The sequence below is a fragment of the Triticum urartu genome, chromosome 4 (genome assembly GCF_003073215.2).
Source record: "Triticum urartu cultivar G1812 chromosome 4, Tu2.1, whole genome shotgun sequence".
Lineage (NCBI taxonomy): Eukaryota > Viridiplantae > Streptophyta > Magnoliopsida > Poales > Poaceae > Triticum > Triticum urartu.
The window spans coordinates 356,256,264-356,282,130 of NC_053025.1; positions in this window are offsets into that span (position 1 = coordinate 356,256,264).

Consider the following 25,867-nt stretch of genomic DNA (forward strand, 5'->3'; position numbering starts at 1 on the left):
CGCTTCTTGGTTGGTTGCTTCTCAATCTTTTGATACCCTTCATTTTGCACTAAGTAAGATCACTACTTGCACATTCAAAATCCTTTAAACCAGCTTTGCCGCATGAGTCCACCATACCTGCCTATATGCAGTATTCTTTGTCGTTCTAAGCAAATTTGTATGTGCCATCTCTAAATTTCAAAATAAATTTCTCTTTTGTGTGCTCGTACCGCTCATGAAACGGTAGTGGGTGGCTGATATATTTCCATGCTAGATGTGTTATTCTCAAGATGAGTGCTTATTCACTTGTCATTGCACGAGAGTGCGACAAAGGTATTAGGGATGCACAGTCCCGACATGAAAAATGAATTTACCTTATGTTTCCCAATAATAAATTCCTTGAAAAGTGTTGGTATGGAACGCACCCGTGGATACAATTAGCCATGGAAAGTGAAAGTATGGTGGAAAAAGGAATAAAGTTTATTTTCTGTTTGGGAACCGCCTATGATATATCTAGCATGGAAAGTATTGGGAACTACTCGATCGTTTTCGCTCAATCTTTTTCGCTTTGAGCTCTAGCACCTCTACAAATCCCTACTTCCCTATGCAAAGGGCCTTTCTATTTACTTTATGCAATTTTATTTTTACTTGAGTCTCCATCTTCTCTTATAAAGCAACAAGTAAGGGGCACTATGATCGTACTTGAGCATTGGGTGTAGCTAATATGCGAGTGTGTTTCATGAATGGATCAATGATTGAGCATAATGGCCTAGGGATAACTTGCTTTAGTGTCGATATTTTGAAAGAGATGGTTGCTTGTTGATATGCTTAAGTATTAAAGTCCTCATGTCAAAACTAGACTATTGCTTTCAACCATATAAAAGTCCAATTGTCCATGTTGTAAAAGAAAGAAAATGTGATGAACATGTTTGGCAGCATTCCACATCAAAAATTATGTTTTTATCATTTACCTACTCAAGGACGAGCAGGAATTAAGCTTGGGGATGCTGATACGTCCCCAACATATCTATATTTTTTATTGTTCCATGTTGTTATATTATCATTTTTGTTTTACAATCATTTTACAATTATTTTATATCATGTTTTGGGACTAACCTACTTGAAGGAAATATGCCCTAGAGGCAATAATAAAGTTATTATTTATTTCCTTATTTCATGATAAATGTTTATTATTCATGCTAGAATTGTATTAACCGGAAACTTGATACATGTGTGAATGCATAGACAAACAAAGTGTCAGTAGTATGCCTCTACTTGACTAGCTCTTGAATCAAAGATGGTTAAGTTTTCTAGCCATAGACGTGAATTATCATTTGATTAACGGGATCACATCATGAGGATAATGATGTGATTGACTTGACCCATCCGTTAGCTTAGCACGATGATCGTTTAGTTTGTTTCTATTGCTTTCTTCATGACTTATACATGTTCCTATGACTATGAGATTATGCAAATCCCGTTTACCGGAGGAACACTTTGTGTGTTACCAAACATCACAACGTAACTGGGTGCTTATAAAGGTGCTCTACAGGTGTCTCCGATGGCACTTGTTGAGTTAGCGTATTTCGAGATTAGGATTTGTCACTCTGATTGTCGGAGAGGTATCTCTGGGCCCTCTCGGTAATGCACATCACTATAAGCCTTGCAAGCATTGTAACTAATGAGTTAGTTGCAGGATGATGCATTACGGAACGAGTAAAGAGACTTGCCGGTAATGATATTGAACTAGGTATTGAGATACCGATGATCGAATCTCGGACAAGTAACATACCAATGATAAAGGGAACAACGTATGCTGTTATGCGGTTTGACCGATAAAGATCTTCGTAGAATATGTAGGAGCCAATATGAGCATCCATGTTTCGCTATTGGTTATTGACTGGAGACGTGTCTCGGTCATGTATACATAGTTCTCGAACCCATAGGGTCCCCACGCTTAATGTTTGGTGACAATTCGTATTATGAGTTATGTGATTTGATGTACCTAAGGTAGTTCGTAGTCCCGGATGAGATCGGGGACATGATGAGGAGTCTTTAAATGGTCGAGACGTAAAGATCGATATATTGGACGATTATATTCGGACATCGGAAAGGTTCCGAGTGATTCGGGTATTTTTCGGAGTACCAGAGAGTTACGGGAATTCGTATTGGGCCTTAATGGGCCATATGGGAAAGGAGAGAAAGGCCTCAAAAGGTGGCCGCACCCCTAGCAATGGTCTGGTCCGAATTGGATTAGGGAAGGGGGGCGCCCCCTTCCATCCTTCTCCTTTTCCCTTCCCCTTTTCCTGTTCCATATGGGAGGAGGAATCCTACTAGGACTAGGGAGTCCTAGTAGGACTCCACACTTCTGGCGTGCCCTAGGGGCTGGCCAGTCTCCCCTCCTGCATCCTTTATATACGGGGGCAGGGGGGCACCTCTAGACACACAAGTTGATCATTGATCCCTTAGCCATGTGCGGTGCCCCCTCCACCATAATCCACCTCGATCATATCGTAGCGGTGCTTAGGGGAAGCCCTGCGTCGGTAGCAACATCATCACCGTCAACATACCGTCGTGCTGATGGAACTCTCCCGTGAAGCTCTGCTGGATCGGAGTTCGTGGGATGTCATCGAGCTGAACGTGAGCTGAACTCGAAGGTGCCGTGTTCGGTACTTGGATCGGTCGGATCGTGAAGACGTTCGATTACATCAACCGTGTTCTCATAACGCTTCCGCTTACGGCCACCGAGGGTACGTGGACGATACTCTTCCCTCTCGTTGATATACATCACCATGATCTTGCGTGTGCGTAGGAATTTTTTTGAAATTACTACGTTACCCAATAGTGGTATCAAAGCCAGGTTTTATGTGTAGATGTTATATGCATGAGTAGAACACAAGTGAGTTGTGGGCGATACAAGTCATACTGCTTACCAGCATGTCACACTTTGGTTCGGTGGTATTGTTGGATGAAGCGGCCCGGACCGACATTACGCGTACGCTTACGCGAGACTGGTTCTACCGACGTGCTCTGCACATAGGTGGCTGGCGGGTGTCAGTTTCTCCAACTTTAGGTGAACCGAGTGTGGCTATGGCCGGTCCTTGAGAAGGTTAAAACATCACTAACTTGACGAACTATCGTTGTGGTTTTGATGTGTAGGTAAGAACGGTTCTTGCTCAGCCCGTAGCAGCCACGTAAAACTTGCAACAACAAAGTAGAGGACGTCTAACTTGTTTTTGCACGGCATGTTGTGATGTGATATGGTCAAGATGTGGTGAGATATAAATTGTTGTATGAGATGATCATGTTTTGTCGGAGTTATCGGCAACTGGCAGAGGCCTTATGGTTGTCTCTTTATTGCATAAGATGCAAGTGCCATGTAATTGCTTTACTTTATCGCTATGCGATAGCAATAGTTGCAAAAGCAATAGCTGATGAGACGACCATGTGACGACACATTGATAAAAGATCAAGATGATGGAGATCATGGTGTCATGCTGGTAACAATGGAGATCATGACAGTACTTTGTAGATGGAGATCAAAAGCACAAGATGATGATGGCCATATCATGTCACATATTTGGATTGCATGTGATGTTTATCTTTTATACATCTTATTTTTGCTTGGATTGACGGTAGCATTATAAGATGATCTCTCACTAAATTTCAAGATAAAAGTGTTCTCCCTGAGTATGCACCATTGCCAAAGTTCATCGTGCCGAGACACCACGTGATGATCGGGTGTGATAAGCTCTACGCTCATTTACAACGGGTGCAAGCCAGTTTTGCACACGCAGAATACTCGAGTTAAACTTGACGAGCCTAGCATATGCAGATATGGCCTCGAAACACTGAGACCGAAAGGTCGAGCGCGAATCATATAGTAGATATGATCAACATAGGGATGTTCACCATTGAAAACTATTCCATATCACGTGATGATTGGACATGGTTTAGTTGATTTGGATCACGTGATCACTTAGATGATTAGAGGGATATCTATCTAAGTGGGATTTCTTAAGTAATATGATTAATTGAACTTTAATTTATCATGAACTTAGTCCTAATAGTATTTGCATATGTATGTTGTAGATCAATAGCTCGCACATAGCTTCCCCGTTTATTTTTGATATGTTCCTAGAGAAAAACTAAGTTGAAAGATGTTAGTAGCAATGATGCGGATTGGATCCGTGATCTGAGGATTATCCTCATTGCTGCACAGAAGAATTATGTCCTTGATGCACCGCTAGGTGACGGACCTATTGCAGGAGCATATACAGACGTTATGAACGTTTGGCAAAGCTCGGTATGATGACTACTTGATAGTTTAGTGCACCATGCTTTACGGCTTGGAACCAGGACGTCAAAAACGTTTTTGAACACCACGGAACATATAAGATGTTCTAAAAGTTGAAATTGGTGTTTCAGACTCATGCCCGAGTCAAGAGGTATGAGACCTATGACTAGTACTTTGCCTACAAAGATGGAGGAGAATAGCTCAACCAGTGAGCATGTGCTCAGATTGTCTGGTTACTGCAATTACTTGAATCAAGTGGGAGTTAATCTTCCAGATAAGATAGTAATTGACAATTTCTCTAGTCACTATCACCAAGGTACTAGAAGTTCGTGATGAACTATAATATGCAAGGGATAAGGGAAACAATTCCCAATCTCTTCATGATGCAAAAATCGACAATGGTAGAAATCAAGAAAAGCATCAAGTGTTGATGGTTGACAAGACCACTAGTTTCAAGGAAAGGGCAAAGGGAAGAAGGGGAACTTGAAGAAGAACGGCAAGCAAGTTGCTGCTCAAGTGAAGAAGCCCAAGTCTAGACCTAAGCCTGAGACTAAGTGCTTCTACTGCAAAGGGACTAATCACTGGAAGCAGAACTGCCCCAAGTATTTGGTGGACAAAATGGATGGAAAAGTGCACAAAGGTATATTCGATATACATGTTATTGATGTGTACTTTACTAGTGTTTATAGCAACCCCTCAGTATTTGATACTAGTTCAGTTGCTGAGATTAGTAACTCGAAACGGGAGTTGCAGAATGAACAGAGACTAGTTAAGGGTGACGTGACGATGTGTGTTGGAAGTGGTTCCAAGATTGATAAGATCATCACCGCACACTCCCTATACTTTCGGGATTAGTGTTGAACCTAAAATAAATGTTATTTGGTGTTTGCGTTGAGCATAATATGACTGGATAATATTTATTGCAATACGGTTATTCATTTAAGTCAAAGAATAATTGTTATTCTGTTTACATGAATAAAACCTTGTGTGGTCATACACCCAAGGTGAATGGTTCATTGAATCTCGATCATAGTGACACACATATTCATAATATTGAAGCCAAAAGATGCAAAGTTAATAATGATAGTGCAACTTATTCGTGGCACTGCCATTTAGGTCATATTGGTGTAAAGCGCATGAAGAAAATCCATTTCGATGGGCTTTTGGAATCACTTGATTATGAATCGGTTGATGCTTGCGAACCATGCCTCATGGGCAAGATGACTAAGACTCTGTTCTCCGGAACAATGGAGCAAGCAACAGACTTGTTGGAAATAATACATACTGATGTATGCAGTATGATGAGTGTTGAGGCTCGTGGCAGGTACTGTTATTTTCTGACCTTCACAGATGATTTGAGTAAGATATGGGTATATCTTCTTGATGAAACATAAGTCTGAAACATTTGAAAAGTTCATATAATTTCAGAGTGAAGTGCAAAATCATCGTAGCAAGAAAATAAAGTCTCTATGATCTGATCGTGGAGGAGAATATTTGAGTTATGAGTTTGGTCTTCATTTGAAACAATGCAAAATAGTTTCGCAACTCACGCCACCTGGAACACCACAGCATAATGGTGTGTCCGAACATCATAATCGTAGTTTATTAGATATGGTACAATCTATTATGTCTCTTACTGATTTACCACTATCGTTTTGGGGTTACGCATTAGAGACAACTGCATTCACGTTAAATAGGGCACCATCTATGTAGCGCCCCGAGACCGATGCGCCAGGTGTCTTCCAGTTATTCGCTGTCTTGCCATGTCATTTGTTTGCGTGTTGCATCTTGCCTTGTCATCATGTGCATTGCATCATCATGTTTTTCAAAACTTGCATCCGTCTGGGTTCCCCCAGTTCTTTCCGTTGTCCGTTCTGAGCCCGACCACACTCGCACACGCCTGCGGCACGTCCGAAATATTATTTTATAAGTGGCCGGGAAATGTTCTCAGAATGGGATGAGAGTTGGCATGAAGTGTTGTTTTGTTGTCAGTAGACCACCTGCCAAGCTTCGTCGCATTCGGAGTCCGTTTGACGCCCCAACGGATAACTATAGCGGCAATATAGCCGGTCAAACGTCGGACGTTTTCGGTCTCCGAAACTGCTGTCGGGTCTCTCTCTCTCTCCTCTCTTCTCAGCCCATCTCTTTCTAGCACAGCCCACCTGCAGCCCACTACTCCATCCTCGTGTCTAGAACAGCCCGATCCAGATCGGAGGGTTCCGAAACCCTTCTAACCCACCTAAACCCTAGCCCCTTCCTATTTAAGCAGCCCCCCTTGCCATTTTGAGCATCCCTAGCCCCTAAACCTACCCGAACCCTCCTCCCACCTGCAGCTGCCGCCCCCTCTTTGCTTTCCGTGCCTGGCCACCCTTCCTCCCCCACATGGCACCGCCCCACTCGCTAACGCCGCCGCCAGTCACCGCCGAAGCCACTGGGAGGGCGCCACCTGTCCCCTGCCTCCCTCCAGCCACCGCGGCCTGCCGCAGCCCACGGGAGGCCTGCCCAGGCCCATACAGTAGCTGGCCCGTGCTCCCCTACTCCCTCGCTCTTGATCTCGATCAAGGGGAGGAGCCCCTCGACCCCGACTATGCCACCCGATCCTTCCCGCCGGGCGCCAGAGTCGCTACCGGCGACCAGCTCGGATCAGGCGACCCCGCTCTCCCCTCGTACTTCTTCCCTGCTATCTGCTGTCGTTCCTTCTCATCTCTAAGCCACGCGTCGCCACCATTTTTGCAGGACCCACCACCGAGCTCCTCGCCTGCCTCCTCGAGCTCGCCCGTCACCGTTGACCGTGCCCGTCGCCGGATCCGAGCTCCCCATGCGTCGATCTGCTCGTTCCCGGCCTTCCTCGTCTTTCACCGTTGATTTCCTCACTGGAACACTGCCACCGCCACCGCCGCGCCTCTTCCCGCCTCTGCTTCGAACGGGAGGAGCTCGCCCGTCACCGTTGACCGCGTCTGCGTGGGCTGCGTCCTCGCGGCCCAATTCCGCCAGCGCAAGCCGACCCGCTGCACTGACTAGGCCGAAGCCCATGCTGAGACCCCCCTTCAGACCTTTGTGTTGTTGGGCCAACAGTTGCAGCCCGTGTCTTGTTTTTTTAGTTCTGCGTTTTAGCTATTTTCCAGGAGTTTGATAGTTTTGCAGTATAGCCCCTAAACTTCATGCATATCATATCTCACAAACCGTGCATCGAATTAAAATAATTCATATATGAAAAATGCTTAGAATTTTGTGTTGATTAATAATATGCCACTTTCATGCATGTTAAAAATGTATAAACTTGTTGTTTGTTCATTTTGCTCATATGCCATGTTAAAATGCTTTAATTCATAACTTAATAACCGTAGCTCCGATTTTAATAAACTTTAGATGTAAATGGGGTAGAAAAATGCCTAGTTTAACATGGTGCACTCATGTAGCATGTTTAAAAACTCTAAAATTATGTATAGGGCAGAACAGTACCAAATCCATATTTTGCACATGAGGATTTTTCCGGACTTGTTGCTTGTTGTTCTGGCCTCATTTAAACTTGCCTAGATGTGTAGTTTACTTATGCTTCACCCCTTGCCATGCTAACAAACATTTAATGTTGTTGAGTACTTAAACAGGAGAGAACTAAATAATTGTTGTGGTGTTTCGTCAATATGCAACTCGTTGCATATTGAGCTCCACTTAACTTGTAGATTTGCTTGTGCACTTTGCCATGTCATGCCTCATTAAACCAGACATGCATCATACTTGGTTGTGCATCATGCCATGTTTATGTGATGGTTGTTTACTATGTTGTTTGCTTCTTTCCGGTGTGCTTCTTCGGGTTGGTTCCGATAACGTCGCGTTTGTGAGGATCCGTTCGACTATGTCTGTTTGTCTTCTTCGTGGACCCGTTCTTCTTCCTTGTAGGATCTCAGGCAAGATGACCATACCCTCAAAATCACTTCTATCTTTGCTTGCTAGTTGCTCGCTCTATTGCTATGCCATGATACCTACCACTTGCTATATCATGCCTCACATTTTGCCATGTCAGCCTCTAACCCACCTTTCCTAGCAAACCGTTGTTTGGCTATGTTACCGCTTTTGCTCGGCCCTTCTTATAGCGTTGCTAGTTGCAGGTGAAGATGAAGTTTGTTCCATGTTGGGACATGGTTATTGTTGGGATATCACAATATATCTTATTTATTTAATGCATCTATATACTTGGTAAAGGGTGGAAGGCTCGGCCTTATGCCTGGTGTTTTGTTCCACTCTTGCCGCCCTAGTTTCCGTCATACCGGTGTTATGTTCCTTGATTTTGCGTTCCTTACATGGTTGGATCTTATGGGGACCCCTTGCCAGTTCTCTTTGAATAAAACTCCTCCATCAAGGCCCAACCTTGGTTTTATCATTTGCCTCACCACCACCTACCCTTCCCTCGGGTCGGCCAACCCGAGGGTCATCTTTATTTTTAACCCCTCCCCCCCGTGGGCCAGTGCTTCTCTAAGTGTTGGTCCGAAGTAGAGTCCTTTGCAGCGCCACCTCAGGGAAACTTGAGGGCTGGTTTTAGTTGTACGGAATGCTCATCCGGTGTTGCCCTGAGAACGAGATATGTGCAGCTCCTATAGGGATGTCGGGGCATCGGGCGGTCTTGCTGGTCTTGTTTTAGCATTGTCGAAATGTCTTGTAACCGGGATTCCGAGACTGATCGGGTCTTCCCGGGAGAAGGAATATCCTTCATTGACCATGAGAGCTTGTGATGGGCTAAGTTGGGACACCCCTGCAGGGTTTGAACTTTCGAAAGCCGTGCCCGCGGTTATGGGCAGATGGGAATTTGTTAATGTCCGGTTGTAGAGAACTTGACACTTAACTTAATTAAAATGCATCAACCGCGTGTGTAGCCATGATGGTCTCTTTCTGGCGGAGTCCGGGAAGTGAACACGGTTCTTGTGTTATGTTTCGACGTAAGTTAGCTTCAGGATCACTTCTTGATCACTTCAAGCTTCTCGACTGTTGTGTTACTTCTCTTCTCTCTCCTATTTGTGTATGTTAGCCACCATATATGCTTAGTGCTTGCTGCAGCTCCACCTCACTACCCTTTCCTACCCATAAGCTTAAATAGTCTTGATCTCGCGGGTGTGAGATTGCTGAGTCCTCGTGGCTCACAGATATTTCCAAACAGTTGCAGGTGCCGATGATACCAGTGCAGGTGACGCAACCCAGCTCAAGTGGGAGCTCGTTGAAGATCTGGATCATTGTGTTGTTCCGTTTTCTGTTGATCAGTAGCGGAGCCCAGTTGGGGCGATTGGGGATCTAGCATTTGGGGTGGTCTTTCTTTATTTTGGTTACGTAGTCGGACCTTGATTCTATTCCGGATGATGTATAACTATTTATGTATTGTGTGAAGTGGCGATTGTAAGCCAACTCTTTCTCCCATTCTTATTCAGTACATGGGATTGTGTGAAGATTACCCCTCTTGCGACATGCCTACCATGCGGCTATGCCTCTAAGTCATGCTTCGATACGTGGGAGATATAGCCGCATTGTGGGTGTGACAAGTTGGTAATCAGAGCCTTCCCCGACTTAGGAGCCCCCTGCTTGATCGATTCGCTGACGTTGTTGAGTCTAGAACAAAATGTTTTGAGTCTTAGGATTATATATATCGGGGAGTAGGATTACTTTTACTCCTCAGTCCCTTCGTCGCTCTGGTGAGGCCTCCTGACGTAGAAGTTTTGACTTTTCTCTCCTCAAATTTCACAAAAAAAATTTAGGATCACGTGGGTACCTTGGAATCATTCCGATGGTTTTGTGACGAGAACATTGTTCTGGGTGCTTCCTGACATTTAGGGGTTGTGGCAGTGTCCCGGGGAGTTGAGCTCCAAGGTGTTGTCGTCACAATTTTATCGTTGCAGTTCTGGAATACCTGAGTTCGCCGACATCGAAAATCTCTTTTATGCAGTTGTTGGTGAGATAACCTCGACGCCACCCAGTACTGGGGCGGGAGTTCGGGAGTATTGCCATAACTCGTATAACGGATGCTTTTCGAAGGTTGAGGTAAACGATTTCCGAAGGTTTCTTGGTTATGTGTTGTTTGATGGATACAGTTGGATATAGTATTTGTTAGTTTTTGGTGAGATATTATGCTTCCCTGTATCCCCAACACCTGATTGCTTAACCAGAAAGTTTTGGGAGTTTATAAGTGGGAATTCAAGTAGCTCAAAGGATATCTTTCCAACAGACACATGATACGATATGGGATCTATCATATGTTTGTTCCGGCTTATTCTGCAAGCCAATCCTTGTTTTGTTTTGAGTTGTGGTATTCTAGTTGCTTCAATGTCCAGTGTTTATCTCATACCTTTTCTAAGTGGTGTTCTCATATTTCTATGGGAATACTAATCCTTCTTGACCATCGAGTTTGTCATGCCAATCCTTTTCAACCGGCGTGTTTCTCTTCAAGTGGATCCGATCATTTTCCCATCCGCAATATCAACTCAAAGTCTTCTCAACGTTACTTGTTTCATCCATCTGAAGTTGCCTTTGTTTTCCCGCTCTCGCACCCTTTTTCTCCAAGGACTCTGATTTCTTAATCTAGTATCCATTTTATTGATGGGAAGTCTCTCCATTCTTTTCCGTCAATGTTCTTATCCGGTGATTATCATGAAGATTCTAACGGAGTTTCTAGTTCATCAGTCTTCGTTCTCTTTCTTCTCCGGTGGATTTAAGTCAAGCTTTGTCGATCATATCCTTTCCTCAGTTCAAATGTTTTCTCATGCTGGTGCACCTCTTAATCGTCCATTTATCATTATTCAATTGTTCCGGAGTGCTGAAGATATCTCAAAAGATTCAAATTTCCATTCTCAATTCGCTCAAGTTCTTTTGAGGATGTTATCTCATTCAAACCATTTAAATCAACCGGTGCAATCTCCTTTTCAAGTAATCGTTCAATGGTGTATCTTTCGAGTGGGCCCTAACCCATAGGTCTTTCCGAGGATCTTACCTCACTCTTCTAATTTTCCCGGAGCTATCCTCAAATTTTCTCAAAGTTTGACGTAAGAATGAGTTATCATCAGCCAAATGCCTTTCACCAAGATCTTTCAAATTCTTTTCGTTGTTGGTTCAACCTTTCTAATTTTCATTTCGAAGTGCCTCAACAAATCATGGTGGTGTTTCTCATCGTCATTCTCGTGTTTGTGAAGACCGAAGAAGAGTTTCTCTTAAATCTTGCTCCATTCTCTTCAAGATTCATGGTTCTAGCTTGATGCCATCCTCTCATAATTATTTATGATTGTGAGAATTCTTTTCACTCATCCGGAGCAATTCAGGAGTATTTTCAGTTTGATTCTCTGGAGCCCATCATCTCAAAATTATTCATTCCAGCTTTCAACTCTCGTTCTCCAAATCTTACCGGTGCATCGCTCAAGTATTCTCTAGTCAGGTCATGATCTCTTCATTTCACTTGCATCTAAATTCTCTCAAGTATCTTTGTTCATTTTCTAATTCTTCTCGGTTTTTCGTTATCTTTTATTTTTTCATTTTTTAAATCCTACTGGTGGTTTGTTGAATACCGTACCAAGATTACGCTATATCTCTCCTTAATCCTTTTCAATGAGAATAAGTAGTATGCCAAATCCGTTGCTTGTCATCAATCTAAATTGGTGAAGGATGCGCATAACATAATTCTTATTATTGTTTCATCCAAGTGATCTAATTTCTTCTTTCTGGAGTTGTTCATCATATCACATTCTCGGTCCGAGATGGTTCATCTTTTCTTTGCAGGAGTTCCAAGTTATATCGGTTACATCATCACGAAGATCCATCTAAATCATTACAAGGCTTCACCTTGTGTTTTATACTTCTCTTTCCTTTCATTTGATCATTCTTTTTTTACCGGAGTTCTTCATGGAGGCTCAACATGGTGGCTCATCAAGGTTTTCTTTCATTATTCTTTCGTTCTTTAAGATTTCTCTTGAAGTTATGATCTGCCAAGCTATACTCAAAATTAAACATGGTGTTCAACACATGTCTTGTTTTGAGGAGTTCAAGCATTCTTCATCTTGCATTCCGAAGTGCAATTCTTTCTACCTTATCATTTGAGGTGGTGTTATGTCATTGTTGATAATTTCCCTTCGTGTTTCATGATTCACAAGTTTTCAAGAGTGACATATCTAAATCCATCATTTTCTCTTCGCTCAACACTTCTTCTCAACCAATCAATCTCTTCTTTGGAGTTATCTTGGGTTATATTTCACCTTAAGCCTTCCCTAAGGATTGTTGCTATTGTGGTGCTTATAAATGACCCAAGTTCTGCATTTATCCTCCCGGTGAAATAAGTTCTCGTCTCCTTGTTGATATCAATCCAATCTATTGTTTTTCGTTAGTGGCAGAATTTCACCTCAAGATTTTGAGATGTTTTCCATAAGGCCACAACAAGATTATCCTTTCGTTTTTGATAATCCAACAACTCCGTTCTAGCATCTCGTGTAAGCATGCTCTTTTAAGATCTTGTTTTCCTCCATTCAGTAAATTCATTTCTTCCGGAGGCATTGTGATGTTGCACTCTTTGACCCATCATCCCATTTGTTGTCAAAGATCATGTTCTTTCCTTTTGCCTATCCATTCAACCGGAGTGTCGTGTTTTCATTCAAGTTCTCTCATATTATCAAGTTTTGCCTTCCTTCTCAACCAGAGTGCTATCTAAGATCTTTCTTAACCCTTGTTACATTCTTTCAATAGTTCCAGAGGCAGTATGTTGTTGATGTCATGTAGTATCCTCTTATCTTATCAAAATCATGTTCTATTCCTTCCATTTTCAGTCGGAGTGCTGCCCAAATTACATCATTCTTATTCCTTCTCTATCTTGTTTTAACCGAGGTGGTTTCAATATCTATCTTGCCACTTAACCTCTAGATTCTCATCGTATCCCATGTTCCTCTTATCTATCGGAGTGTTTTCAACTTCTTGCATCTTTGTTGGCTTCCTTCTTTCAATTTGTTTAACCTCGCAAGGTTCTTTGGGTTCACTCATTTGGTCAAATAAGCAACTTAGTTTTACCTCTTCTCTTCCTCTTCCGTTTTTCTCCGGTGCCATCCTAGATCTCAGGACGAGATCCTCTTGTAGTGGTGGAGTGTTGTAGCGCCCCGAGACCGATGCGCCAGGTGTCTTCCGGTTATTCACTGTCTTGCCATGTCATTTGCTTGTGTGTTGCATCTTACCTTGTCATCATGTGCATTGCATCATCATGTTTTTCAAAACATGCATCCGTCCGGGTTCCCCCAGTTCTTTCTATTGTCCGTTCTGAGCCCGACCACACTCGCATGCGCCTGTGGCACATCCGAAATATTATTTTATAAGTGGCCGGGAAATGTTCTTGGAATGGGATGAGAGTTGGCGTGTGGTGTCATTTTGTTTTCAGTAGACCGCCTGCCAAGTTTCGTCGCATTCCGAGTCCGTTTGATGCCCCAACGGATAACTATAGCGGCAACATAGCCGGTCAAACGTCGGACGTTTTTGGTCTCCGAAACTGCTGTCAGGTCTCTCTCTCTCCTCTCTTCTCAGCCCATCTCTTTCTAGCATAGCCCACCTGCAACCCACTACTCCATCTTCGTGTCTGGAACCGTCCGATCGAGATCGGAGGGCTCCGAAACCCTTCTAACCCATCTAAACCCTAGCCCCTTCCTCTTTAAGCAGCTCCCTTGCCATTTTGAGCATCCCTAGCCCCTAAACCTACCCTAACCCTCCTCCCACCTGCAGCCGCCGCCCCCTCTTTGCTTTCTGTGCCCGGCCACCCTTCCTCCGCCACTTGGCGCCGCCCCACTCGCTAGCGCCGCCGCCAGTCACCGCTGAAGCCACTGGGAGGGCGCCACCTGTCCCCTGCCACCCTCCGGCCACCGCGGCCCGCCGCAGCCCGCGGGTGGCCCGCCCAGGCCCATACAGTCGCTGGCCCGTGCTCCCTGCTCCCTCGCTCTCGATCTGGATCGAGGGGAGGAGCCCCTCGACCCCGACCACGCCGCCCGATCCTTCCCGCCGGGTCGCCGAAGTCGCTGTCGGCGACCACCTCGGATCAGGCGACCCTGCGCTCCCCTCATCCTTCTTCCCTGCTATCTGCTGCCGTTCCTTCTCATCTCTAAGCCACGCGCCGCTGCCATTTTTGCAGGAGCCACCACCGAGCTCGTCGCCGGCCTCCTCGAGCTCACCCGTCACCGTTGGCCGCGTCCGTCGCCGGATCCGAGCTCCCCACGCGCCGATCTGCTTGTTCCCGACCTTCCTCGTCTTGCCCCGTCGACGTTGTCGCCGGACCACCGCCGCCGCGCCTGTTCCCGCCTCTGCTTCGAACAGGAGGAGCTCGCCCGTTACCGTTGACCGCGTCCGCATGGGCTGCGTCCTCGCGGCCCAGTTCCGTCAGCGCAAGCCGTCCCGGTGCACTAACTGGGCCGAAGCCCATGGTGGGACCCCCCTTCAGACCTCTATGCTGTTGGGCCAACAGTTGCAGCCCGTGTCATGTTTTCTTAGTTCTGCGTTTTAGCTATTTTCCAGGACATTGACAGTTTTGCAGTATAGCCCCTAAACTTCATGCATATCATATCTCACAAACCATGCATCGGATTAAAATAATTCATATATGAAAGATGCTTAGAATTATGTGTAGATTAATAATATGCCACTTTCATGCATGTTAAAAATGTTTAAACTTGTTGTTTGTTCATTTTGCTCATATGCCATGTTAAAATGCTTTAATTCATAACTTAATAACCGTAGCTCTGATTTTAATAAATTTTATATGTAAATGGGGTAGAAAAATGCCTATTTTAACATGCCTAGTTCAAGCCGGATCAGTACTAGCCACTTCGACTCGATGGGAGGGATTCATGCGGACACATGCATGTGTGTGCTCAAACTATATCATGTCATCCCAGAGCATGATCTATATATATATATCGTATTACAAACAAAAAAATAATCCCCTCCTAAGTCAAATTAACATCTCTCGTTATCAGGCAAAGTAGTGATGGACCAAGCGGGCCCATAGATGGAAAGCACCGATATCGTTGATAACCGGTTGAGTGGGTGCGAGAGGACAACCGCCGTTTCTTTGCATGTGGGCCAAACATATGTTGAATACCCAAACTGCCTCGAAAATCGTAAAGTCCCCACACAAAGCAAGGTTCATGGAGCGTACTACATATGATGGTCCTCTTCCCCCTCTTCGACGCATACTATATGCTCCTACCATAATACAACCCAAAAAGAATCCTCTTTGATGGTGAAATTAATTAACCTCTCCCAATGTAGGTCAAAGTGATGCATGCATCGACGATGGCCTTGCGAGCACACAGATGGAAGCATCACACGTGAGTGTCCTAGGATAAGCACCGCCTAGATGCATGTGGCCCAAAGAGGTGTTGTGTGATGTTTGAATAGCCAATTTCACAACTTTGATGTGGCACGTGCCTCAAAAACCAAAAATTCCTGACACTGAGTGAGGTGTACTTATTCACGGACGCGTACGTATAGTATATATGCTAGTCCCCTCCCACCCCTTCGATGTGTACTATATACTCCCACCATAACACAAACAAAAAAGATTCTACCTTGCTGGTCAAATTAACCTCTCTGCCGGCTGTTGGTTATAGTGATGGACGACGACCTCGCGGGCCCACACAAAGCATCACACAGAAGTGAGTGTCGTGTAGGACAACCATCGACTACATGTGGCCAAAACATGTATGTATGAAAGGGTTGTGTAATGTTTTAACTAATGAATTCATGACTCTGATGTGGCACCTTCTTCACATAACGGCCAACCCACACGGTGGTTGACGACTCGTTGTGTACTGCCAGCCACCCCCACCCCCTGGACACACGCACGCGCGCGCACGCACACACACACACACACCGCACATGCACTGCAACTACGATGCATGTTAAATTATCCCGCAGTGAACATATGTTGCCAAAGGAGGGATGTTTTAATTTTGAAAACAAAATAGAGATCATTAAGACGATTTAGTACAGTGATTGATTTTCTAGGGGTATAATGTGCAAAAATCAAATTTGGGCTACATACACACGTGACAGTGCACCTAAATGGATTGCAAAAATACATGTGTCTCACTGGGTGCATGTTTACTCCACGTGCATTTTTAAATTCTAGTACATCAAAAACTTATTTGAAATTCATGAAACTTATCGTGTTGTCAAATGGACAACAATACAAAGTGACATTGTACCTTTTTTGTCAAATTTGAGACCAGTTTTGATGTAATCTCTATCTTCTTACGAACGGAAAATTATTAACAATTGGGAACCAATATCGCAAACGGACTATTTATTCAAACCGTGGGCATTGGAACAACAATGGATACGTGCCATGCTTCGGTTAATTAATAAAGCAGGAGCATTAATCATCAAAATAGAAAAACAATATATGTGCCGCCACGTGACCCGTGTGCCATGCGAGTAGGCGTGAGTTCACAGGATACATGCGAGCAGTCCGCCGTGCAGGCAGACCGTGAGGCGTGCGTGCATGTGTGTGAATTGGTGGGATGCGTGCTCGGTATGCAGTGTCATCAGGAGACGTGCGAGTAGCTGTGTGAAATGACGGTACGCATGCCAGCGGTCCGGTGCATAGGCTCACCAAGAGGAGAGCCAGCGGTTTGACCACCGCCCACCTCTCTCCCACTACTCCACATGTCACATCCCTAGTTCTGGTATACACTAGGCTAGCCCTTCATGTGAGCATCATGTTTAAATTCAAATGAAATTAGAATGGAGGAATTTTCAAAAGCCTCAGAAGACCTCTAAAAATAACCAACATTTAAATCTAATCAAATGAGTCCAGGAAAATGTTCTTGTTAATCTCTGGAAATGTTGGCAAGGGATAAAATTCAAACCAATATTTCTAGAATCTCAGAAACAATTATTTTGGGCCTTTGAATTAATCCAATAAATATTTGAATTGGATCTATATTTGTTATATAATAAATATATGTTCAATAATTCTGGAAATTGTTGTGTAGCTTTGGATAAGTCCATTGAGTTCACACAATTATTTTCATGAATTTTGAAAATGGTTTGGTCTTTGAACTAAATCAAAACATAATAGAAAAAATAGAAAAACCGAAAACAGAAAATAGGAAGGTGAGAGAGAGGAACCTCACCTGGGCTTACCTAGCGGCTCAAGTGGTCGGCCCAGCCCACCACCGCAGCACCTCTGTCGCCTCCCTCCTCGCTAGTAGGCAGGGGCGCGTGCCCGGTGCGTGCAGCCACACGCCGGCCACCTCCTCCCTGCCTGGCTGCCTCCTCCTCCCCCTAGACGTCTCTCGCAGCGCCACACCACCCCCTGGAACTTTCTCACTCTCTCCCGACCTCTTCCCCCTCCTCTACTCTCTCTCCCTCTCTGCTCGAGTGGAGCTCGTCACCGCCATACGCCGTAGACGCGGCCTCCGTGCTCCCCTCGCCTCCCCGACGTGTCCACGAGCATCACCACGCCTCACGCGGCCTCTCCGTCCAGCCACGCCTCGTAGGAAGCCTTGCATCGACGCCATCTTCATCGTCTTCGTCGCCGGCCACCGGAGATGCCTCTCGCCGCCCCGCTCGCTCCGGTGCTTCCCCAAGCACGCCGAGGCCACCTCTGAACTCGCCGTGAGCTCCACTACCGATCCCCCTACTCCCATGTCCATTAGCTCATCGTAGCCCTCATTTTCGTCGAGACCGAGACCTCACCGGTGCCGGACTTGTTGCCGTCGTCGTTTTGGTTCGCCTCCATCCAAACCGAGCGCGTCTGTGACGCCCCAAGGCCGGAGCTTCAGATGCCTTCCTGGGTTTCCGGGTTTTCGTCGTGTGAGTTGTTGGTTTGTTGCATTCATCTTTGCATCATGTGCATTGCATCATGTCATAAATCTTTTGCATCTCAACTAAATAATTTGTGTGGATCTTCGATCCATTTAAATTGAGGGAAGGATGACTTCTCTTTATAATATATCCTCCCGATATTAGTGGAGCTATTATAAAATTATCCATTCTTATGGAATCACCTAAAACACACTTCCAAATTTCCCCATGCCTTTGTTATCTCACTGCTTGACCTCGAACCTTGCCATTTATTCCTTCATCATTTTCCGGAGCTCTACCAAAATTCTCAACATTTTTGGAAACTCCTAGAACCTACCCTAGTTCAAACCTTTTGAATTAAATTCAAAGAAATTTGAATTTATTCTTTCAATCTTGGTGTTTCCTAATTTTCTCGGAGCTAACATATTTTTGTGAGTCCGGGAAATTTATCCGCAAGTCCAACTTCATTCTCTAACCCCCCCACCCCCACTTTCTTTCTTGTTCTTCTATTGTTTCTGATAAAGAAAATATTAAGAGAAAGAAGGGAGAGAGAGAGGCGGCCTACTCCACTGGCCACTTGGGCCTCCCCCCAGGCCAGCCCAACCATCTCCCGTTCCCTCAGCCCACCTAATCCCTAAACCTAACCTAGAGCCCGAGTCATCCCCACGCGCTCCCCTTCTCCTCGAACCCCCTCCTTCCTCATTTTCCTTCCGCCGCCGCTACCCACGCACGCGCTCGCAGCGCCAGGAGCCCGATCCCCTCGCTCAACTCCCTCGACCTCCCTCGACCTCCTCGACATCACGGTCCTCGCAGCGCCTCCCGAGCGCCATGGCCGCTGCCCGCTCCCTGCAGTCGCCCCTCGCTGGCTCCTGTAGGCCGCCGCCCGGCTCCCTCGCGCCACCACCACGCGAGTCTCCCTGCACCCCTGCCTCGACCGCCTCTGCCTTGGCCTTCCTCGAGCTCCGCGCTTGTAACGCCCTCAATGCGGCTATATCTCCCACGTGTCGAAGCACAACTTAGAGGCATAACCGCATTGAAAGCAATGTCGCAAGTGAGGTAATCTTCACACAAACCATGTAACACATAAGGGAAAAGATACATAGTTGGCTTACAATCGCCACTTCACACAGTTACATAAATAAAGCATTACATCATCCAGATACAATCAAGGTCCGACTACGGAACCCAAAATAAAAGAAGAACCCCAAATGCGACACGGTCCCCGATTGACCCCAACTGGGCTCCACTACTGATCAACTAGAACGAAACAACATAAAGGACAAGATCTTCATCGAGCTCCTCCTTGAGCTTGTTTGCGTCATCTGCACGGTCTCATCGGCACCTGCAAGCTGGTTTTGGTAGTATCTGTGAGCCATAGGGACTCAGCAATCTCACACCCTCACGATCAAGACTATTTAAGCTTATGGGTAAGGTAAAGGTATGAGGTGGAGCTGCAGCAAGCGACTAGCATATATGGTGGCTAACATACGCAAATGAGAGCGAGAAGAGAAGGCAAAGCACGGTCGATAAAAGTATGATCAAGAAGTGATCCTAGAACAACCTACGTCAAGCATAACTCCAACACCGTGTTCACTTCCCGGACCCCGCCGAGAAGAGACCATCACGGTTACACACGCGGTTGATGTATTTTAATTAAGGTCAACTTCAGGTTTTCTACAACCGGACGTTAACAAATTCCCATCTGCCCATAACCGCGGGCACGGCTTTCGAAGGTTCAAATCCCTGCAGGGGTGTCCCAACTTAGCCCATGACAAGCCCTCACGGTCAACGAAGTAATAGACCTCCTCCCGAGACATTCCGATCAGACTCGGTATCCCGGTTCTTCAAGACATCCTCGACAATGGTAAAACAAGTCCAGCAAGACCACCCAATGCGCCGACATCCCGATAGGAGCTGCACATATCTCGTTCTCAGGGCACGCCGGATAAGCTAAGCATACAGAAGCCGACGTAACCCAAGTTGCCAAGGGATGGCCCTGCACGGTGCTATGGGTTGGACCAACACTTAGACAAGCACTGGCCCGGGGGGCTAAAATGAAGATGACCCTCGGGATGTGCGACTCCCAAGGGAAAAAAAGGCTAGGTGGCAAATGGTAAAACCAAGGTTGGGCCTTGCTGAAGGAGTTTTATTCAAAGCGAACTGTCAAGGGGTTCCCATTATAACCCAACTGCGTAAGGAACGCAAAATCCGGGAACATAACACCGATATGACGGAAACTAGGGCGGCAAGAGTGGAATAAAACACCAGGCATAAGGCCGAGCCTTCCACCCTTTACCAAGTATATAGATGCATTAATTAAATAAGATATAATGTGATATCCCAACAAGTAAAACATGTTCCAACAAGGAACAACATCTCCATGTTCCAACAAGGAACAAACTTCAATCTTTACCTGCAACTAACAACGCTATAAGAAGGGCTGAGCAAAGCGGTAACATAGCCAATCAACGGTTTGCTAGGACAAGGTGGGTTAGAGGCTTGGTTCAACAATATGGGAGGGATGACAAGAAAGTGGTAGGTATTGCAGCATAGGCATAGCAAAAGAGCGAGCATCTAGCAAAGCAAAGATAGTAGTGATTTCGAGGGTATGATCATCTTGCCTGAAATCCCGCAAGGAAGAAGAACGAGTCCCTGAAAAAGACAAACGGACGTAGACAAACGGGTCCTCACAAACGCGACGTAACCGGAACCAACCCGAAGAAGCAAACACCGGAAAGAAACACACAACATAGTAAACAACCAACACATGAACATGGCATGATATGCGGGATGCGGTATGTGATGCATATGCATGATTTGACACGGAAGGAAAGAACCTGGACTCAACTTGGAAAACCAAGTGTACCACTAGAAAGATGAGATGAAATCGCTTGAAAACGATATAAAGAACGCCGGAATCGGAGCTACGGTTTGGAAATGGCAAGCAAATCAAATATGGCACCGGTCTGCGATTTACAGCAAGTAGCCATCTAAATACAATGAGATGAACATGCTACAGCACCCAAACGTGACAAAAAAATACATGGCAGGGATGCAATCATGATGCTTCACAAAAGTCTAGCACTGAGCTACGGCCAATTCATCCATTAACAGGTTCAAACAAGCATGGCAAAAGTGCAAACGGTAAACAGATCTCAGACTTAGTGAAATTAACACTTGTCTGGAATTTCAGATCAGGTAGCACTCTTGGGAGCAACAAAACTATATGCTATAGGACCTGAACATGGCAAAGTAAAGGATGGCATGGAGCTACTTAAAGATCTTAACAAAAGTCCCTTAGTGACCTTGAGCCAAAAGGGATCAGAAAATACAATTGCAAGCATGTGAACATGGCAAAAACATAATCAAATCACAGACTTAGAGAAAAACTGGAGCATGCAAAACAGATTTCAGGTAGGCATGTTTACGAGCTCGAAGCACTCACTACAGAGCAAGGCATGACAAGCTAAGCATACACCCATCAAGAATACATAAAATGCAAGGTAGACATGGCAAGAACAATAGCATGGCATGCACGGATCAACTACAACATCCTCGGCAATTTCGCTAACAAGTAGACAATCTGCCCGGATTCATGAAGTAGCAAAAGTAGAGCTCGATTGACTCAAGCTCGGGTGCTCCATAATTGCAAACAATGACATGGATGGATAGAGCACTAAAAGATTAACAAAACATCCTTACTGATCATCCTCAAAAGAGGCACGGATCACTAGGAAACAACATGAACATAGGACCATATGAGATAAACAGCTCAAGGATTTAGTGGAAATGCTAAGTCCCTGAAATCAGCATTACCAAGTGCCTCACTTTGCAAGCTTGTGCTAGTCACCACACACATCACCAAAATACATGGTTTGCACCTCTGGAAATATGGCAAAACCCTTAACAAAACACATGTAGAGCTCAGGGGCATATCATGCACACAATAATCATGGCAAAAATGACAAATAGCTCAATGGAGCAGCAGATCTGACACTTAACTCAAGTAGCACTCTTCTAACAGCATTTCGGGCATCAAGATGAACTCAAATGAAAATGATGCAATGAATCGAAATGATATACTCTCTGAGATGAACATTTTGATATGCTATATGCCCAAAACGGCGTGGGAGGTAGGCGAGGCGGGGCGGCACGGCGAGGTGCGAGGCGGCGAGGCGCGGGGTTCGGCGAGGCGAACGGCGGCGGCTGCGCGGAGCCGTGCCAGCGAGGCGGCGAACGCCGGCGGGCGGCGGAGCATCCCAGTGGAGGTGCGCGAAGAGGCAGGCAGGCGGCGGCGCGAGGGAACGGGCCCGCTCGGGCCGGATCTGGGCCCCGCGTGCCGCGCGGTGAGAGGGCGCGGGGAGGCCAGGTGGCGGGCGCCGGTTGGCCTGGAGCGGCGGCGGAGATGATGTGGCGCAACGCTATTGGGCACAGTGAGGTGGCGGCGGCGCGGCGGACATGTCCGGCGCGGCGAGGACGCGTCCGGCGGCGCGAGGAGAGTGTTTTTAGGGTTTCAACCGCTAAAATGAACGGGGTGCACATATTTATAGGTAGAGGGAGCTAGGAGAGTCCAAATGAGGTGCGGTTTTCGGCCACGCTATCGTGATCGAACGACCGAGATGATGGAGCAGGTTTAGGTGGGTTTTGGGCCAAATTGGAAGGGTGTTGGGCTGCAACACACATGAGGCCTTTTCGGTCCCTCGGTTAAGCGTTGGAGTATCAAACGAAGTCCAAATGGCGCGAAACTTGACAGGCGGTCTACCGGTAGTAAACCAAGGCCGCTTGGCAAGTCTCGGTCCAATCCGGAAATGTTTAATCTCCACACACGAGAATAAGATAGAGATGACCACCGGAGGAGAACGAAGCACCGGAATGCAAAACGGACAACGGGGAAAATGCTCGGATGCATGAGACGAACATGTATGCAAATGAAATGCACATGATGACATGATATGCAATGCATGACACGCAAGCAATGACAAGGCAACAACAGCGAATAACTGGACGACACCTGGCACATCGGTCTCGGGGCGTTACAACACTCCACCACTACGAGAGGATCTCGTCCCGAGATCTAGAATGGCACCAGAGGGACAACGGAAGAGAAAGAGAAGAGGTAAAGCTAAGTTCCTTCTTTGATAAACGATTTAAACCAAGAACCTTGAAAAGGTTAAGCCATATCGAGAAAAAGAAAACAACGGAGATGAACAAAGTTGAAAAACACTCCGTTAGAAAAGAGGGACAAAGAACATTGCGACCACCTTGAGGTTGAAGGGAAGATATATATTGAAAACACTCCGGTAAAGGAAGGGGATCAAGGAAGACCAAATTCGGGCAGCACTCCGGTTGAAAAGAAAAATAATTGAATAAGAACTTGATAAGGTGATAGATCTTGAAAAGAGGGCACGGCACTTCGGTTAAATGGACAATCCTGAAAAGAACATGATCCTGACAAACAAGAATATGGTTGAAGAGAACAACAACACAATGCCTCCGGAACGAAAGAATAGAAGTTGTATCGACGGAACAAAAGAACGGAGAAGAAAACAACATCTTCTACCTGAAAAACATCTTAAAGAGAAGGGTCACACGGAGTTGTTGGAACAATCCACAACGAAAAGAATAAACTTGATATGGTCTTATGGAACACATCTCAAATTATGAGGTGACAACCTGCCACTCACGGGAAAAGAATTGGATGGATATGAGCAAAATGACGAGAAAGTATATCGCACCCGAAAGGATGAAGAAAAACTTGGGTCCTTTATAAGCACCATGGATAACAACAATCCCTAGGGAAAACTTTAGGTGAAAAAAATAACCCAAAGTAACTCCAAAGAAGAGGTTGATGGATTTAAAAAATACCTCATTCTTAATAACATGTGAATCATGAAACATGAACTCAAATTATCAAGAATGACATAATACCACCTCAAATGATACAGTAGAAGGAATTGCACTCCGGATTGCAAGAAGAAGAAAACTTGAACTCCTCTGAAAATAATCTTGATGAATGTTTCTAGAACGGATTAAGTCCTTGATGAACTATCATGTAGAACTCCACGAAGAACTCCGGTAAACAAAGGAATGATCAAACGAAAAGAGAGAGAAGTTGGAAACACAAGGTGAAACCTTGTAATGGTTTAGATGGATCTTCGCGATGAAATAAATTGAGAGAGCTTGGAACTCCGGAAAAGAAAAGATGAGAGAAATGATACCGAGAATTTGATGTGCCTCCGGAATAAGGAATTAATCTCTTGGATGAAACAATAATAAGAATTACATTATGCTTATCCTTCACCAATTAAATTGATGACAATGAACGGATTTGGCATATTGCTTATTCTCGTAGAAAAGATTAAGATAGATATCGCGCCAACTTGAGAATGCCTTCAGCGAAACACCGGTGGAATCGAAACAACGAATGAATTTGATATGATAACGAAAGAAGAGGAATCTTGCACGAACCACCGTAAGAGTTAAAAAACGATTGAAGAAAAGATAAAGAAAAACACCGTGAAGAATTGGAAAACGAATTAGGATACTTGGGGAAATTTAGATACAAGTGAACGAAGAGATTCCGAGATGATTAGAGAACACTTGAATGAAGCACCGATAAGATTTAGAGAAAGAGAGCTGAAAGCTGAGAATAAATAAGTCTTCTGAAATGATGGGCTCCAGATAATCGAACTGAAAAGAATCTTGAATTACTCTGGGTGGGTGAAAAAAATTCTCACAATCGAATATAATTATGAGAGGGTGGCAACAAGGTGGAATCACGAATCTTGAAGAGAATAGAGCAATATATGGAGGAACAAGTCTTCTTCGGTCTTCAAAATCTGAGAATGACAACGAGAAACACCACCAAGAATTGTTGAGACACTCTGGTATAAAAATGGAAAGGTTGAGCCACCGATGAAAAGAATTTAACCGATCTTGGAGAAAGACATTTGACTGATGACAATTCATTCTTACGTCAAACTTCGAAAAGAATTTTTTGAGGATAGCTCCGGGAGAATTAGAAGAGTCAGGTAAGATCCTGGGAAAAGACCTGTGGGTTAGGGCCCACTCAAAAGAAACACCGTTGAAATGATTTAAAAGAGAGGATTGCACCGGTTGGATTAAATGGCTAGAATGAGATAACAACCTCGAAATAGGTTGAACGGATGTAAAGTGAAAACACAAATCTTCGAGATATCTTGAGCACTCCAGAACAATTGAATAGAGAGAAATGAATGAATATGAGGAGCACCGGTATGAGAAGGCATTTGAAGCAAGGAAAAGAATATGATCAACACAGAAAAGCTAGAATTGAAACCACAGGAGAAGAAAAGAATTAAGGAAGATGACCTTGAGGCTCCGTTAGAATCTTCATGAGAATCGCCGGATAAGAACATTGATGGAAAAGGAATGAAGAGGCCTCGCATCAATAAGATGAATACTTGATTAAGAAATATGAGTCCTTGAGGAAAAAGGGGGGGGGGGGGGGGGAAAAACAAAGGCAGCTTGGAACGAATGAAACAAACATCGTTGAGAGGAACTGATAATTGATCTTGCCAATGTTGAAGTGATCGGATCCACTTGAAGAGAAACACACCGGTTGAGAAGAGGATTGACATGACAATATCGATTATCATGAAGGATTGGTATTCACATAGGAATATGAGAACACCACTTAGGAAAAGGTATGGAATCAACATTTGACTTCGAAGCAACTCGAATACCACAACTGAAAACAAAACAAAGGATTGGCTTGCAGAATAAGCCGGAACAAACATATGATAGATA